The sequence below is a fragment of the Corapipo altera genome, unplaced genomic scaffold (genome assembly GCF_003945725.1).
Source record: "Corapipo altera isolate COAL_440 unplaced genomic scaffold, ASM394572v1 RXGC01000115.1, whole genome shotgun sequence".
Taxonomy (NCBI): domain Eukaryota; kingdom Metazoa; phylum Chordata; class Aves; order Passeriformes; family Pipridae; genus Corapipo; species Corapipo altera.
The window spans coordinates 865198-880116 of NW_020884986.1; the positions used below are offsets into that span (position 1 = coordinate 865198).

Genomic DNA, 14919 nt, shown 5'->3' on the forward strand with positions numbered 1-14919 from the left:
CTCATTTTAGATGTGAGAAATATTAAAACTAGTGGAGCAGAGTAAACATTTAACTTTTTTGGTTGTGCAGTCCAACAAAATGATAAGCTCTGTATTGTTTTTTCAGGAACACACTGTTTAGAAATTAAAATAAGTAAGAGTACCATCCATGGGGTGTGCACCTATGTACTCAGTGTCCAAAAAACAGCTTTCAGGTCCTCTTGGTTGCACATTCACAGTTTGTATCCAGAAGTTTACAATATCTTGGCTTACCAAAAAGGACAGTAAGAAAAAAAAAAGAAAAAGAAAGTATAATTTAGTGAAAATTAACACATTCTTGCCTTTTTTTCTATAGAAAAAGAATTGTATTTTGAGAAGGAAGATATACTGGGTTAAAGAAGGAGGAATGATTCATTCAAGTTCTGTGGGGTGTATTCTCAGCAGTGTAGTATTATAGAATTTTTATGGTTCTTGTCAGCATGTAAATACTCTGAAATCAAAAAAACTCACTCATACACATTCCCAATTAAATCTAATATTTTCTGATATAATTCAGCCTTCATTTTGCACACATGTGGAGCCAGAAGGAATGCCAAACTGAGTGTTGCCTTCAGTACAAATAGAAGGAAAAGAAAGGATACAAGCAAAGTGGAAGAAAAGCAATATTTATGTAAATACCAGGTATATACTGAGCATTTCTTTATCTGAACCACTATATTTTCAGAGAATTAAGAACTACTATATTGTACTTCTGGGAAATACTCCTTGAAATTCCTGTCTGCTTAGGAAATGGTCTCATAAATGCTAAAGCAGATGATAAATATCTAGGTATTCTGAAAAGAAATCTCTTTGGATTGTTCAAAAGCCATAATTTAATTTTTTTTCCAAGAGAGAAAGGTAAAAGTGGCAGCACCAAAAGATGCTTCACTATCTCATGACCAGTTGCTGCTTTTTATTCATATACTGTGTTCAGTAATTGAGGGAAACTCTACCAAACTTCTACTTTCTTTATATCATTTTTAGTTACAGGAATAATTTCTTTTCTAAAAGTAGATCTCTTATGTATGATGAAAAATGAAAGAACAAATAGGTTCTTAAGGATTTGCAGTAGCCTGACCTTATATTGGAAGCCTTTACTTAGACTTATCAGAATGGAAAGCTAAAAAACCCAAAACAACACCATCCCAACTTTACCTTTCAGCCTTTTACAGAAATTTAAATACATTGAATGAATTTTTAAAGTAGCACAGACCCCTTTGCAAATTGCAGCAAATCATTTGTGTTCTGATCGTGCTTTAAATGATGGGATTATAGGATGTATGTGGGTACCAAGAGTTTGAACAGTTGCAAGGATGAAAAGACAGTATACTAGTAGTTTTTCTGCTCCACTGGAATTGTCACCCAGTGGATCTTAAAAAAGCAATTAGGAACAGTTTGGGGCAGAATTAAATCCTGCTCTATTGCTCAGAATTTTACCCTTTGTGGTGCTGAGACAGACCTTTCCATTTTTTTGAGAAAGAATGGAACAAGGATTTTATCTGTACCATTTAACAAACATTGTCTGCAACCATCCTGTTCGTTGCAGTCTTCAAGAACTTAATACTTTTGTATTAACAGAGGTTTTGCCCTGCTTTTACTTTCTCCATTTGTTTGTATTTCTGTGGAAAGGTCCCTGTTTTACCAACTTCCTCAGTGACCTGTCCTTCCCTGTCCATGGGTTCCTGCTGGAAACTCAGGTAGACATACGGGGTATGACTCTTGCAATAGATGGCCAGGGAGGAGGAGTAGTGTTGGAATGTGCAACCTCCTCCTTCTTGCTGTTTTGCAGTCATCCTACTTGAGCCTTCCATGAACTCAGGGCTGAGATGAGATCCTGACCCTCATATGTATGTTGGAGTATAAAATTAAGCCTGAAACTATTAAAAAACCAACTCTCCAGTTGGACTGAAAGTGTGGTGTCAAAGAAATTCTTCTCTGCTTTGCCCTCTCTGCCAGTACAGATCTGTCTCCAAACCTGCAGTACAAGGTTTGAGCTTGAAAACTCTTCTCTGAAGAACAGTTAACATTTAAAGGGTGCAGCAATTGCTACTCCAAACTATGGAGAATTGTAAACTTCAGATTTAAGATGAGACACTTCACACATTCGTTTTCACAGGTGATTTATTGTGCTTCCCCTGCAAAGGGATCCAAGTGAGTGGAGAGGTTTTACCACATGGAAAAATACATGGATGTGTTTTTGTGTAAGCAGTCATAGCAGAATTGGATACTCTTCATATAATTCTAATAATCTACTTCAAAAAGTGGAAAATAGATAGTTTGTATGTATGTTTGTTGGCTGCTGCTAAGGAAACAGAATTATTTTTAATAGTCACAATTCTGGGGAGAACAAAATAAAACAAAATCCAGGCCTTTATGAATAATAATTTATAACTGTATTTCAGATTGAGGAGGATAATCCTCTGCTCTTGTATTTAATCAAAAGAATCCTCTTCTAGGACTTTCAAACATAATACATGACTTGCAGAAATAAATGGAAAGATCGCAACTGTTGTTGAGATGTAGAACTACATTTGAAGAATGCAGGTGTTGTAGCTGACTTTTTGTTTTTCTGGTAAGAAAAGAATATAATTTTAAAATTAACAGAAATGGATGGACTCACTTGGTAATCTGAGATTTCAGTTAGTGTTTCTGGAGGCTTGATGATCCTGTGGGATTTTTTAGAGACAACCAAGTTTTCTAATGGAGACAATGAGACAAGGTGCCTCTGGATATTTTAATGTTGGGGAAGGGTCCTGCAGACTACATCTGTTTAGAAAATGAAACCAATGAAGTCTGCCACTAAATGGAACAAATACATATGAATTCAACTAGCAACAGTTCTTTTAAGAAGTCTATTAATGTTTCTTGTAGATTCTCTAGTAGTGTTAAAAACTGGACATATTTTAGAGCAAGTAATATAAAATAAAAGAAAGTTTAATTTAACAGACACAAAAGCTAAATAATGTGATGATATGCTCAACATGACCTTGTTCAGTGATTTCTCTACATTTCTGTTAGTACTTTTCATCAGCTTTCCATACTGGAATATAGGGAATACTCCTGATTTTGTTTTTCCTCTCAACTAATGGATTCATAGATACTCTTGCTCTGTGCTTACAACTAGTAGGTCATGTAATGAGCATTAGGTACATAATTTATGCCGTAAAATTTGGGTAGTAATGCTCAGCTTACTGTACCACAGATTTTACTGCATACTCATGTTGGGTCAGAAGAATGCTGCTAATAATTTTATATCAAAAGGGTTTAAAAGATTGATCGAGTTCATTATTAACACCAGCATAACTAAGAAGATTGCTTTGGTTCCCTTTTGCATGTAGGTTACTAAAGGGATTGACTTTAGCTCCCTGATTCTTGCCATGTTGATTAAGGGGATTTGTTTAAACACCCCATTTTATGTGGTACAGCTACTGTAAAAGGATTAGTTTTGGATTCCATTTTTACATGGGAAAGCTAAGGGGATTAGCTTTAGCTTTTCATTCCATGACAAAATAACTAAGGGCAATTGCTTCCGCTGCCCATGTGGTTACATCAAGATTTTTCTTGCTTTTTCTGTTCTTGTTTCAGTTTCTTTTCCTCTGTTTTTACTGCCCAAAAGTCATTTTACTTCAAGCCTTCTGCCCTGTAAATAGAAGGCCCGTGGCCCATACTAAACTTTTTATCCATTAAGGAAAATGAAAGAAAAGGAATGAAATTCCATATGTTTTATTCTCTCCCTCATTGAAATTCAAACACTAGAATTTCTTTGGGTAAAATCACAGGTAGGAATTACTAAATCCACACCAACAGGCACTCTGTAAGGGTGGACTTTGTTAGCTAGGGAGCCAAAATCTAGACTTGAGAGCTATCAGAAACTCTCCTGTTCTTGCACAGCGTTGCTTCTGTGAATATACCAGTCCCAGAAGAGAAAGCTCTGAGGTCTCTGTAACAAATTGCATTGTGCAGCGAGAACAAATTAATATTTTCAAACCACTTAAAAGCAAATGAGATGTCTACATGTAAATTCCAAACAGGTACTTCATGCACAGCTAATGAATTTATGTCTGTGCTATTAAATAAAGCAGGATCTGTGCCTTGGCTTTGAAGATGGGTGTCTCCACAAAGCCATTTGAAATACTTGCTCTAATCGGAATGTCTGTCTAGGGAATGAGCAGGTTTCAGCCTATAAATCCAGAAACTAATGAGGTTTGGTCTTTGGCACCCTATTTTTATGTCTCTTAATCGTTATTTGTGTAATAGAAGTGCTTGAAAATTTAGCTCTTTACTTACAAACCCACTTCACGTGTCGATCTTTATAAGTATTTCTTTTGGTGTACTTAATAGTAAAAATGGTGTTAAATTCTGTGAAGAATTGGTCTGGTATATCCATTTTGTGTCAGAATATGTATGCAAGCAATCAGAAAAAACTCCAGATGTTGGCTTTGAGTTTAATAACCATTCGCTCACTACAGGCCTCATCCATGCTGGAAGCACTCCCTGCCTGATGTGCTCAATCCTGCTGGCCAAGCCCATCCACTTTATTATTCCAGACACAGCCTTAGGGACAGTATTCCTAAGAGAATACTTGCAAAAACACATGCTGTTTTCCACTTTGAGTCCTCCCCAAAAGCAGGAGTATTTTAGCAGCTGCTGTTATGAGCTGTCAGCTCAAAAGTTGGTTATTTCTACTATGTGTGCAGCCATTTGAGTCTTATATATGGAGTCAGGAGTGTGTATGAACATGTGAGAGGTGCACTTATAGACATTCCTCTAGGATTGCACGTGCTTAAATCTGGCCCACTGAGTTGTACAATTACCTATTTTGAGCTCATAGCACATTCTGGAATATACTTCACCCTTTGTACAGCTCAGTAGAACTCAGTGTTTGAATTTGTCCCTTCAGTGCCCTAACTCAGCTTTAAATTTCCAAGGCTATTTTGCTGTGACATTTTTTTCCCTTTGCCTTTAAAAATAAAATGCAACAAAACGATTAGAAAAGAAATCTGATTTTCTGTGAAATTTTACAGATTTCTTGAAGGGAAAAAAAAGAAAAGCAATATAGTAAGTCAAGACAAACATGCAGCAAACCACCTCAGGTAAAAAATGTAATTCTCTGTAATGTATTTGAGGTAGCAGTGCTGTGAGAAATTTGACTTTTGCTCTAGTGCAGCTGATTTACCCACAGTATACCATCAGCATCTGATGGAGAAGAAAACAACTTAATCAAACTTTTTTTCCATCTGGGTCAGTACAGGAAATTTCTTGAGGGAAAATGTTTTGTTCTTCATAATTATTTTGGTTTATATACTGAAGATTGTTTATAGGGTTGAAGGATTTCCTTCTTTACTGCTACAGAGGAGCCAGGGTAACAGGGTAAGAGTTACTGCAATGGCTTTAATCTGAATATTCCTTCCTCATGGGAATCATCATGAATCTACAACCTGGTTGCCTGAGCTAGAGATCATTTATAATCTCTGATTATTAAATTTTATATTTCTAGACTCCCTTGGAGTAATGTTGCTTCCTACATGTATTTTAAAATTATGAATATACAATAAAATATGGTACTAGGAGATCAAGTTAATCACAAGCAATGAAACAAATTTTGTGTAAGAGTAAAGCTTGAATCTCTATAGAGTGTTGAGATGGGTTTTTTGCTGCTATCATATTTATGTCTTTTAGCACTGTTGTATATTGTATTAAAATTTTCATCACATATGTTTTTTGTCCACAGAGTTCAGGTTAGTCAAAAAAAAAAAAAAAGAAAAAACTTCAGTGAAGACAAATTTAGACACAGGAACATTTAATCAGAGTAAATAATTGTAGGCTTTTTAACGAAATGTCAAAAATAGGATAATAGCAGTAACTGTAACACATGGTGCTATCTCTCTGTATATACACACTGTACTATGTTATACAGAGAAGGAAGCCTACAAAGCTTATTTGACCTTCAGCCCCACAAAAATATTCACTTGCCCATTGAAAAGGTTTTTTTCTTTTCAATATTCCTCTTTTTATTTTCTCTTTACAAAGTAAATCAAATATTAATGATACGTTGCCAGTAAGCAAAAAACCCACCTTATTACACTCACCATTGTTCGCTTGCCACCCACTGATGCAAAGTTTCTCAACAGAAATTTAAACTGAGATGATATTTTTTGAGACAAGCACAAGAATTATTTAATATTAATAATATTAATATTAATAACTGTAGTCCAAAATTTCCTAGAATTTGAAAGTTCCGTGAACTGAAACTTTTTCATTGTGGGCAACCTTTAACCTTTTACACAGGTTGCATAGACTTTTAAAATATTCAATTATATATGCTGGCTAAACAGGATTTTTAAAATTTGTGTTCTTGTAATATTTTGAAAAAATATATTATTAAGATTTTGTGTTAAAACTCGAGTAGGAAATGCTTTTGAAAAGCTTCTAAATTTTAGCTGAAAGAAATGGTTGCATTTGAAGTTACATTTCTGGTTCCTTTTTTAGAGTTGTAATTTTAAATAGGACTGCTTTAGGTGTTATGTAGAACTGAATTTTTGTCAAAGCAAGGTGCAGTAAAGTGTTAAACCACTTTTTAAGATGTATTATACTTTACTGAAACCACTCCTTTCTGTGATTTTACTGAAAATGAAACGGATTAGCTACTAAATTGTGGTTTAAGAATAAGGTCAAGGATATCAAACACACCAAAAAAAATTTCTGAAGATTAGTGAAAAATTGTTTCTATGAAATTCTGTGGTTTTATTCAGTTTCCAGTTACTTTGGGTAGATTTTTTTTTTTTTTCACTTTTTCCCCTTATGTTTTGACTTCTGCAAATTTCACTTCATTGCGAGAGTTAAATGTTCATTCCTAATTTTGGATCTTCTTAATTTGCACTGATACATCAAAGCTGGTTTGTATAAATTTTAGGAATGCTGATAAATAACTCCAGTAGTTTCTTGGCACAGGACATGTAAAAAACATCGGGCACTGTCATAAAAGAAGTTCTGCATTGAATACATCCCACCTGAATTCCTTGGAAGTGGAATTCCACAATTTTTAGATAGTGTGTGGCTCATATTGAAAAGGAAACACAGCCCTGTAAAACTCATAACCTTTTCTGATTTGTGATTACTTTCATTACCCTTGGGAGTGTGGCACTAGAAGAATTATACTTTTATTCAAAACCTTAGTTTGTCTAAAATAATGCCACAGCTAATGCTGACTGGCATGATATTTGAGACAGCAACTTTCTTTAACATAAGGATTTTTAAAAATCCTTTTAAAGAGTAAAGTGCATTTTGAGACACTAAATTAAAGACAAATGTAAAGTTCTTACCATTCATGGATTTCCTGGCTCTTTTTTCACTTATGAAAGAAAACAGGGAACTGAATTTTACCACTTGCAGGTGAATGCAGAAGGAAGTGGGAGCCTGGCCACGATCTGAAAGTGGAGTATTTTCATATCTACACATTGATATAAGTGCAGATGGCATCTGGCACACCTGATGGAACTCCTTGATCTAAAAATGCGTAGGTTAACAGCTACATATCTTTTGTACCTGTTAAAGTCACAGACCTGGGTGATAGGAAAATTGTGTGGCTCAAAAATGAGTGAAACCCTAAGAACCCTGCAAAAGCAAAAATCTCCAAAACACTGGTGTATAGAAGAGGTTTACATTACATGCATTAATTACCTGAACATGAGCCAACATGTGCCCAGGTGGCCAAGAAGGCCAATGGCTCCTCGCCTGGATCAGGAACAGTGTGGCAGCAGGAGCAGGGAAGTGATTCTTCCTCTGTACTGAGCGTTGGTGAGACCACCCCTGGAGTGCTGTGTCCAGTTCTGGGCCCCTCAGTTCAGGAAGGACATGGAGGTCCTGGAGCAGGTCCAGAGAAGGGCAATGGAGCTGGGGAAGGGACTGGAGCACAAGTCCTATGAGGAGAGGCTGAGGGAGCTGGGGCTGTTCAGCCTGGAGAAGAGGAGGCTCAGGGGAGACCTCCTCACTCTCTACAACTCCCTGACAGGAGGGGGGAGCCAGGTGGGTGTCAGGCTCTTCTCCCACACAACCAGCAGTAGGACAAGAGGACACAGTTTTACGCTGTGCCAGGGGAGGTTTAGGTTGGACATTAGGAAGAATTTCTTTCCAGAGAGAGTGATCAGCCATTGGAATGGGCTGCCCAGGGAGGTGGTGGAGTCACCCTCCTGGTGTTTAAGCAGAGTCTGGATGTGGCACCAGTACCATGGTCTGGTTGACAAGGTGGTGTTGGGTCACAGGTTGGACTCAATGATCTCAGAGATCTTTTCCAACCCAGCTGATTCTGTGATTCTGTACAATGAGAGTGGAGGCAGGACAATGATTACAAAAGCAAATATTACAGTGAACTGCCTCTGGAATTGGAGTGCAAATATTTTGGCTTGTGTTTATGGACTAAATATCCTCTCACCTGGGACCACACTCAGCATTTGGCTTCGTCTGTAGGTTTGCACAAGGGACTTGCTGATTTTCGGTCAGAGATGGAAGCACACCATAACAGGGGGTTTATGCAGGTTAAAAACATCAGTGTCATTAACTTCACGCGTCTCTTCTAGTGCAGTCTGCATCCGTGGATCTGACTTTCCATTTACCTTGGATGGGACCTGCACACAGGATACTTTATCATAAATTTATAGCACTGCACAACAGTTATTCAAGTGTTGCTTAGAGTACAACTGGGAGGATGAACATTTTAAGGACAAGGAAATTCAATAGAAAGTTGTAGCTGAAAATTAATTTCCATGTCTGTAAAATTTTAAAATAAAATTAAATACTAAGGATTTTCTTCTTAAGTGAATTGATGGATTAAACATCTTACGAAAAGGAAGCTCAATCTAATTTTAAAGACCCTAAAGACAGCTCACATAATAACATCTTCTTTTCTTGGAATCTGATTCTAACTTGCAAATTATGAAGGGAGTCTTCTTGTCTCTCGTAGAAATATTGTGAATTCTTTTCTATCCAAATGACTGGGAAATTAATCTTCAATCTATGTGACAATATATTTTACATATCTGGTATCATACCTTGTTGTTGAATAGTTTAGACTTCAGCGAGCTAAGAGAAAAAATAACACCACACTAAAGTACTAAAGGAACTTCGCTGTTTGACTCCTGGAATTAGGGAAGAACAAAGGAGTGATGAACATATGCCACATTTTTACTCTGATTTTCTTTGTAGACAGATAATGAAATACATTTTCCAGCAGAAAATTCACAGTATTTTAGGTAACTCTGACTATTTTCAGTTTAAATTTATTAAAATTCTGTATTAAGTGCAGAGCTGTAGATCATCCTCTGTGATCATGTCTTGGGCTGTGCTGCATTTTAGAAATGACTATTCCATCCCAATTGTTGTGAGCCTGGCTTTTTTCCACCCTGCTGTCTTACGAGTTTTCTGGCTGCATTCATCAGTTCATTTGGTTCCTTCTCCTCCTTCCCGGTCTGTCAGCAGGCTTGCAACATTTTCGTTTCTGTTAGCTGCATTTCTTAGATTCCCCTCAGTGTTCAATCTGTTCTGCATCCATTTTGCCATGTTCTGTGCTGAATTTGTAATTGTGTCTACAAATAGTAACCGACAGTTGGTCAGTTGGAAAACAGGACAACAAAGAAATTATGATGACATCAGTTTAATGTACTTTAAACAAAAGAGATGAGAGATATCTAGCATAATTTAATATTAAAGTGTTTCACTTACTAACAGAGTATTGAATTTTCTGAGTAAATTGTGAAAATCTGATTTTTGTAAAATATTGATAGCTTGCAAATTTCAAATTGCAATCTCTGTCTTTAAACTTGTGCCAGCATCTGTAAAATATCCTCAGCTACATCCAGCCTGAGATATCACGATCCGAGTTATCTAACACTGAGTGTGGGTTTGCTCCAGTCTCCCATGTCCACATCATCAAAATTAGGTTTTTTTATTGCCAGTGTATGTTTATATTGCTCTATCACTTGAAGATGGTTTGGGACTTGCACTTCAGCTCAGCATATCCTGTCATCAGTGTGTTATTTTAGTTCAGGATTGAAGTATCATGCCACTCTGAGCACTGAAGTTCTTTTTGTGATGCTCATATTCAAAATATCAAAGTTTTAAACTTGTACAGTATGTAACAGTTCATATCTTCAAAGCATTTTGGACACTTTAAAAAGAAAATAATTTCTGCTTTCACAACAATACCTGTTTTGTATTTCAAAACAATACCAAACTGACCAGCCCCCCTGAACCAGAACTTCTTGGCCTTCCTCTGTGCAAGTACATACTGAAAACAAATCTGCTCTTTTCCATACAGCAGCAATTTGGAAAGACAGATGTTTGTCTGTTTAGCACAGTGACACTGTAGGATGGCATCTACTTTTGCAATCTGAAGTGTTTTTTATTACAACTCTGCATTTGTGTTAAGAATTTGCAGCAAATTAATAATAATTTCCCTTGGAAATGTTATTTAAAAAAAAAAAGATATGCTCAGGTTGTTAGTTAGAAGACTTTTTGCATGAAAGCTGGAAATGTTCATTAGAGCAACCACTTTAAAAATAGGACTTAGTAAGAGTGAATCCCTTTTTTAGGTCATGTTAACCAGGTCATACTACATGTGTCAGTCAGGAACAACTAGTTTTGGACAGAGGAACAACTAGTTTTGGACAGAGGATGAAGAACTGAAAATAAAGAACTACAGATGTTGGCAACTAGTCTGGCACTGCTCTAGTTTAAAGACGAAATCTGCACTGAAGGGGACAGTACAGGGATTTTGAAAATGCCATCATTTCAAGAGAAAAAGGGATTCTTTTCAACAGATAATAAATTATTTCTTTAAAGTTTGTGAATGATGAGGTCATCTCATCTCGGTGTATATTGCTGTTACTTTTTTATGTTATGTATGACTTCATTGCCAAATCTAGTCATGCATCAGGATTCTAGTTTTTATTCTGATGGGTGAAGCAGATAAAACACATCGTACAAAATGTTTCTCAGGTGTCCCTAGTGCTTCAGAAGAACTGCATCCATAATATAGCTAAACTGCCAGAAAAGCCACTAAAGATAATCACTGTAAGTGATACAAAAGTGCATGGAAGTGACATAGGACAATTGGTAAAATTGATGCAATATAGATTAGACTGTTATTAGTCATAGTATTTTAGCTTACAGTGGAATATACTGGTATGAAAAGTACACAAGGGTGTTTTGCTGCAATATTAATTTCAACAAAGCTTAGTAGCTGAGTACATCTTCAATATAAATTCAATAGACCAGTTGTTATTTGGGACACTGTTTGCATAGAAAAATCAATAAAGAATGATGGCAAAGGTTTAGTGCAGTATTGCTTCAGATAGATTAGGTGATAAAATACACAATAGAAATCTTTCAGATCAGTACAATGGATCATATGACAGGGAACTCCAGTTGATTTTGGCAGAGTGCAGTTAGTTTAAAGTTTGGAAGTTTGGTCCACTGATAAATTTAAGAGATTATGAAATTATTAGAACAAATGTTAGAAATGCAAATCCGTGTCCTTTCTCCTAACATGAAAAACCATCCAATATTCCCATGCTGAGGGATATGATAAAAAAGACTATCAATTTTGCATGAGATAAGTTACAGGTACCTTGAAAGGCAGGATCTTGACAAACAACCTTTTTCTGTCACAAAACATTCTTTATGTGAGGCTGTTGAGATAAAAAGTTGAATCAATGGATGGACTTGAGAATGATGAAACTTTACATTTATTCTGCTCATTGACAGCACAGGAAGGAAAGGGAAGAGAATGAGGGCAATTTTTGGAAGAAATCTTCATCTGTTAGACAGAAGACTATCTTAATATATTATTTATAAAAGTTTTCCCTTTATAAGGACATGTGGGGTTATGGCCAGTTAAATTGTGTAGTTAGGTCAAAAAGTATGGCAAGAAACTATCTACTTTTAAGTAGTAGATGTATGTTCAGGTGCATAGTTTGCATATATGAACACAAGCAGTCACTTTGCTGATGTAAATTGTGCCTCACTACTGGCTTTGCAAATGTAACTCTGTCAATAGAGTTTTACCAATAAAGACTTCAAATGGCAGCTCTTCAAACTACAGTTGTGATGTTTAGTATTGTGTATGTATGTATATATATATCCTTGAAATGTATAAATTCTGTAATAGAATGCTTATATTTTGCAGGTGGTTTGTTTAAGTTGCAATCTCTCCCTGACCCACAGAAAATGAATTGTTTACACTGAGCCTGCAAATAATTCTGATGCTGTTATGAAAAGAAACAAGACAATGAGGAATGGGATACAATCACTGCGTACCCCATTTAATTTAAAAGCCAGTAGAAGTTCCCAGTGTTCACATTAACTCTGCTTTCACCTTCAGAAAATTTACTCTCAGTGCTTCACCACCTTTACCTACAACAGATGAAATACAGCAGAATTTTTAATAGGGTTTTACCATATGTGTTTTATGGAGTTCAGGAAGAGCTATTAAATAATAAAATGAGTGGACACTTACTGTAAAGAAACAAAACCACCACATTTGTTTTTGTTGCAGCATGGAATTGTACCAGCTGTATGTTTGTTGAGACAGGAAAACAAGAAATCTACCTTGGAGAAAGTGTGCATAAAGGCCACAATTGATTTAATAGAAGTAAAGGGAAAGGACAGTTATAATTAGCTCTTGCAGTGAAAGGCAGCTCCAGTGGCCAAATCCAGAAGATTGACATTAATAGAAACATGACCAGAAAGGTCATATACGTGTGTTATCTCTTTTATTGGTATGGATTACACACCTAAGGAAACCTTTAAAGCACATATTAGTAATTTCAATATCTTATAACTGTAAAAAGTTCTGATATAGTGATGGTTGGTCTTTGCTGGAGTACTAGAATTTGTTTCTGTTCAAGTTTCCCACTTGCTTTTAGATGTCTCCTACAAGAAAGTTAATTCTCTGTACTGAAGAGATGTAAGTGAACTAAGCTGCAACAAAGATTTTATTTGGTTTCACAGATTACAGTTAACCCATTTTTCCTATTGTCCTTCCAGCTATCATTTGTCGCCTTATAAGTGAAATGGCAAAAATGAGTTATGAGAAGTGATTTAAGTGCTAGATAACCTAAATATTTGTGGAGACATACAACAGTAGACACACTAATAGGGAAAGATGTGCAGAGTTCCGATATGATTTAAACAAAGAAATAATAATAAAAAAAAGATGTTTAGATAGCAATGACATGATCAGAACAAGAGGCAGTTAATTACAAAAGACTTTAAACGGTCATTTTGCATAGTGTCATAGGTTTACTTGTTGTAAAAATCAAGCAGGGAATTTTTCTTTCCCCTGAATCGCTGTAAAAGAAAGATGTTGAACAAGTGAGGGGGAGAGTGGTTGGCTAGGGTGATTGACACACACTAACGAAGTAGCAGCCTTACAGCCCAAGATGATGGGCCTCAGAAGACTGGAGAAGGGTGGGATGAGTATTTTTTTCTCTCCTCAGGAAATGGCATGGACCTCACTTTTGCCCTGACTCAGGGAGGGTGTGTGTGTGGAGGGGTTCCAAGGTTCATTTTGGTTTTGGCCTGGTCACCTGGCTGCTTCTGGCCTCGGTATGCCTCTGTTTTCCTGCACCCTGTTCTACCCCCAACCCAGACCTGCCCAGACTCCATCGGAGAGGTTTGACCCACTGCAGAGGAACCTTTGAGGGAAGAGTCCGCCCCTTCCCTCCTCCGCTCCCGTGCTGGCAGCAGCTTGTATCCATCAATGAAAGGGGAGAAATCCCGGTCACAGCCAGCTGCAGACAGCGTGAGTTCATAGGAAGAACCCCCTTTTCCCCTTTTCCCCTTCCCCTTCTCAGTGGGGGTGAATCTCCATTTGCGGCAAAGGCAGAAAGAACCAAACTGGAGGTTTTTGGAGGGAACTTTGGGTGCAGGATTATTATTCAGTTGTTTTTGGTTCTTTTGTTGTTCTGCCAATGCACACATATCCTTTAATAAAGGGCTGTTATCTTTTTCTTTCTCCATACTTCCTCAATTGGAGCCTCTTAATTTGGGATTTGCCACTGCTTGGAGAGAGGAGTTTGGTCTTCCTCATGACTCATCTTCCTTAGCAAAACACTTCAGTCTCATTAAACTGAGACAACAGACTTAAATGGGCTGGTAGAATTGAGAATATGCCCTCCTAAGAGATGAGTTCCAAAAGTCAGGAGGGAAAGGATCATGTCCATGATCTTTAGGGAAGAGATCAACATTAGAATATGGTCAGATGATTCCTGAGTGACAGATCCTTTCACTGTTAAGAGGAAATGGCATATTCTGTTTTGACAATGCTAAGATTTGTGAAGGCAGTGCCAGTAGGTCAAGCAAGAAAACTCACAAAATCATAAAACCACAGAATAATTTAGGTTAGAAGGGAGTTTTGGGAGTCCAACCTCTTGCTCAAGCAAAGCTGTTTTTAAAGGTAGACCAGATAACTCTGGGGTTTTTTCCCAGGAAAGTTTGGAAGATATTTTCAAGGAAGGAGATTCCTCAGTCTCTGGGCAGCCCAGCTCTGCACTTGACTCTCTTCTTTGTGAACTTTTTTGTTTCCTTTACACGTGACCAGAGTTTTCATTGATTCAAGCTGAGGAAGTTTTCTTGTGTCCTTTCATTGTGTGCACAGCAGTCTGGCTGTGACTTTTCTGTGACCAGATTAGCTGCAAACGTCATGGGAGGTAACCCCCTGAAGTGTTCTTTTCTCAGGCTGAACTCAGCTTCTCCTTACACCTTATGTGCTCCACTCCCTTCACAATCTGTCATAGGTTGAGATTGGCCAATCTCAACCTGTGACAAATCTCACTGAATCTCTGTTAGAAATTACCCCAGTAAGTCAATATTGTTTTTCACTGGCAAGTCACATTCAACCTGTTG

At 37.0% G+C, this 14919-nt stretch overlaps 1 protein-coding gene and 1 long non-coding RNA gene across 6 annotated transcripts in view; one reads left to right on the forward strand and one right to left on the reverse strand.

Moving 5' to 3' along the window:
* Positions 1-14919, forward strand: part of EPHA6 (EPH receptor A6) — a 447233-nt gene that overhangs the window by 42175 nt on the left and 390139 nt on the right. The gene's annotated exons all lie outside the window — the stretch shown is intronic.
* LOC113958084 lies at positions 9323-13802 on the reverse strand. The gene is made up of 4 exons (XR_003531411.1): positions 13602-13802; positions 12331-12426; positions 11642-11702; positions 9323-9599 (listed from the first exon to the last, which is right to left on the reverse strand). It is a non-coding gene; the product is annotated as an uncharacterized LOC113958084 (long non-coding RNA).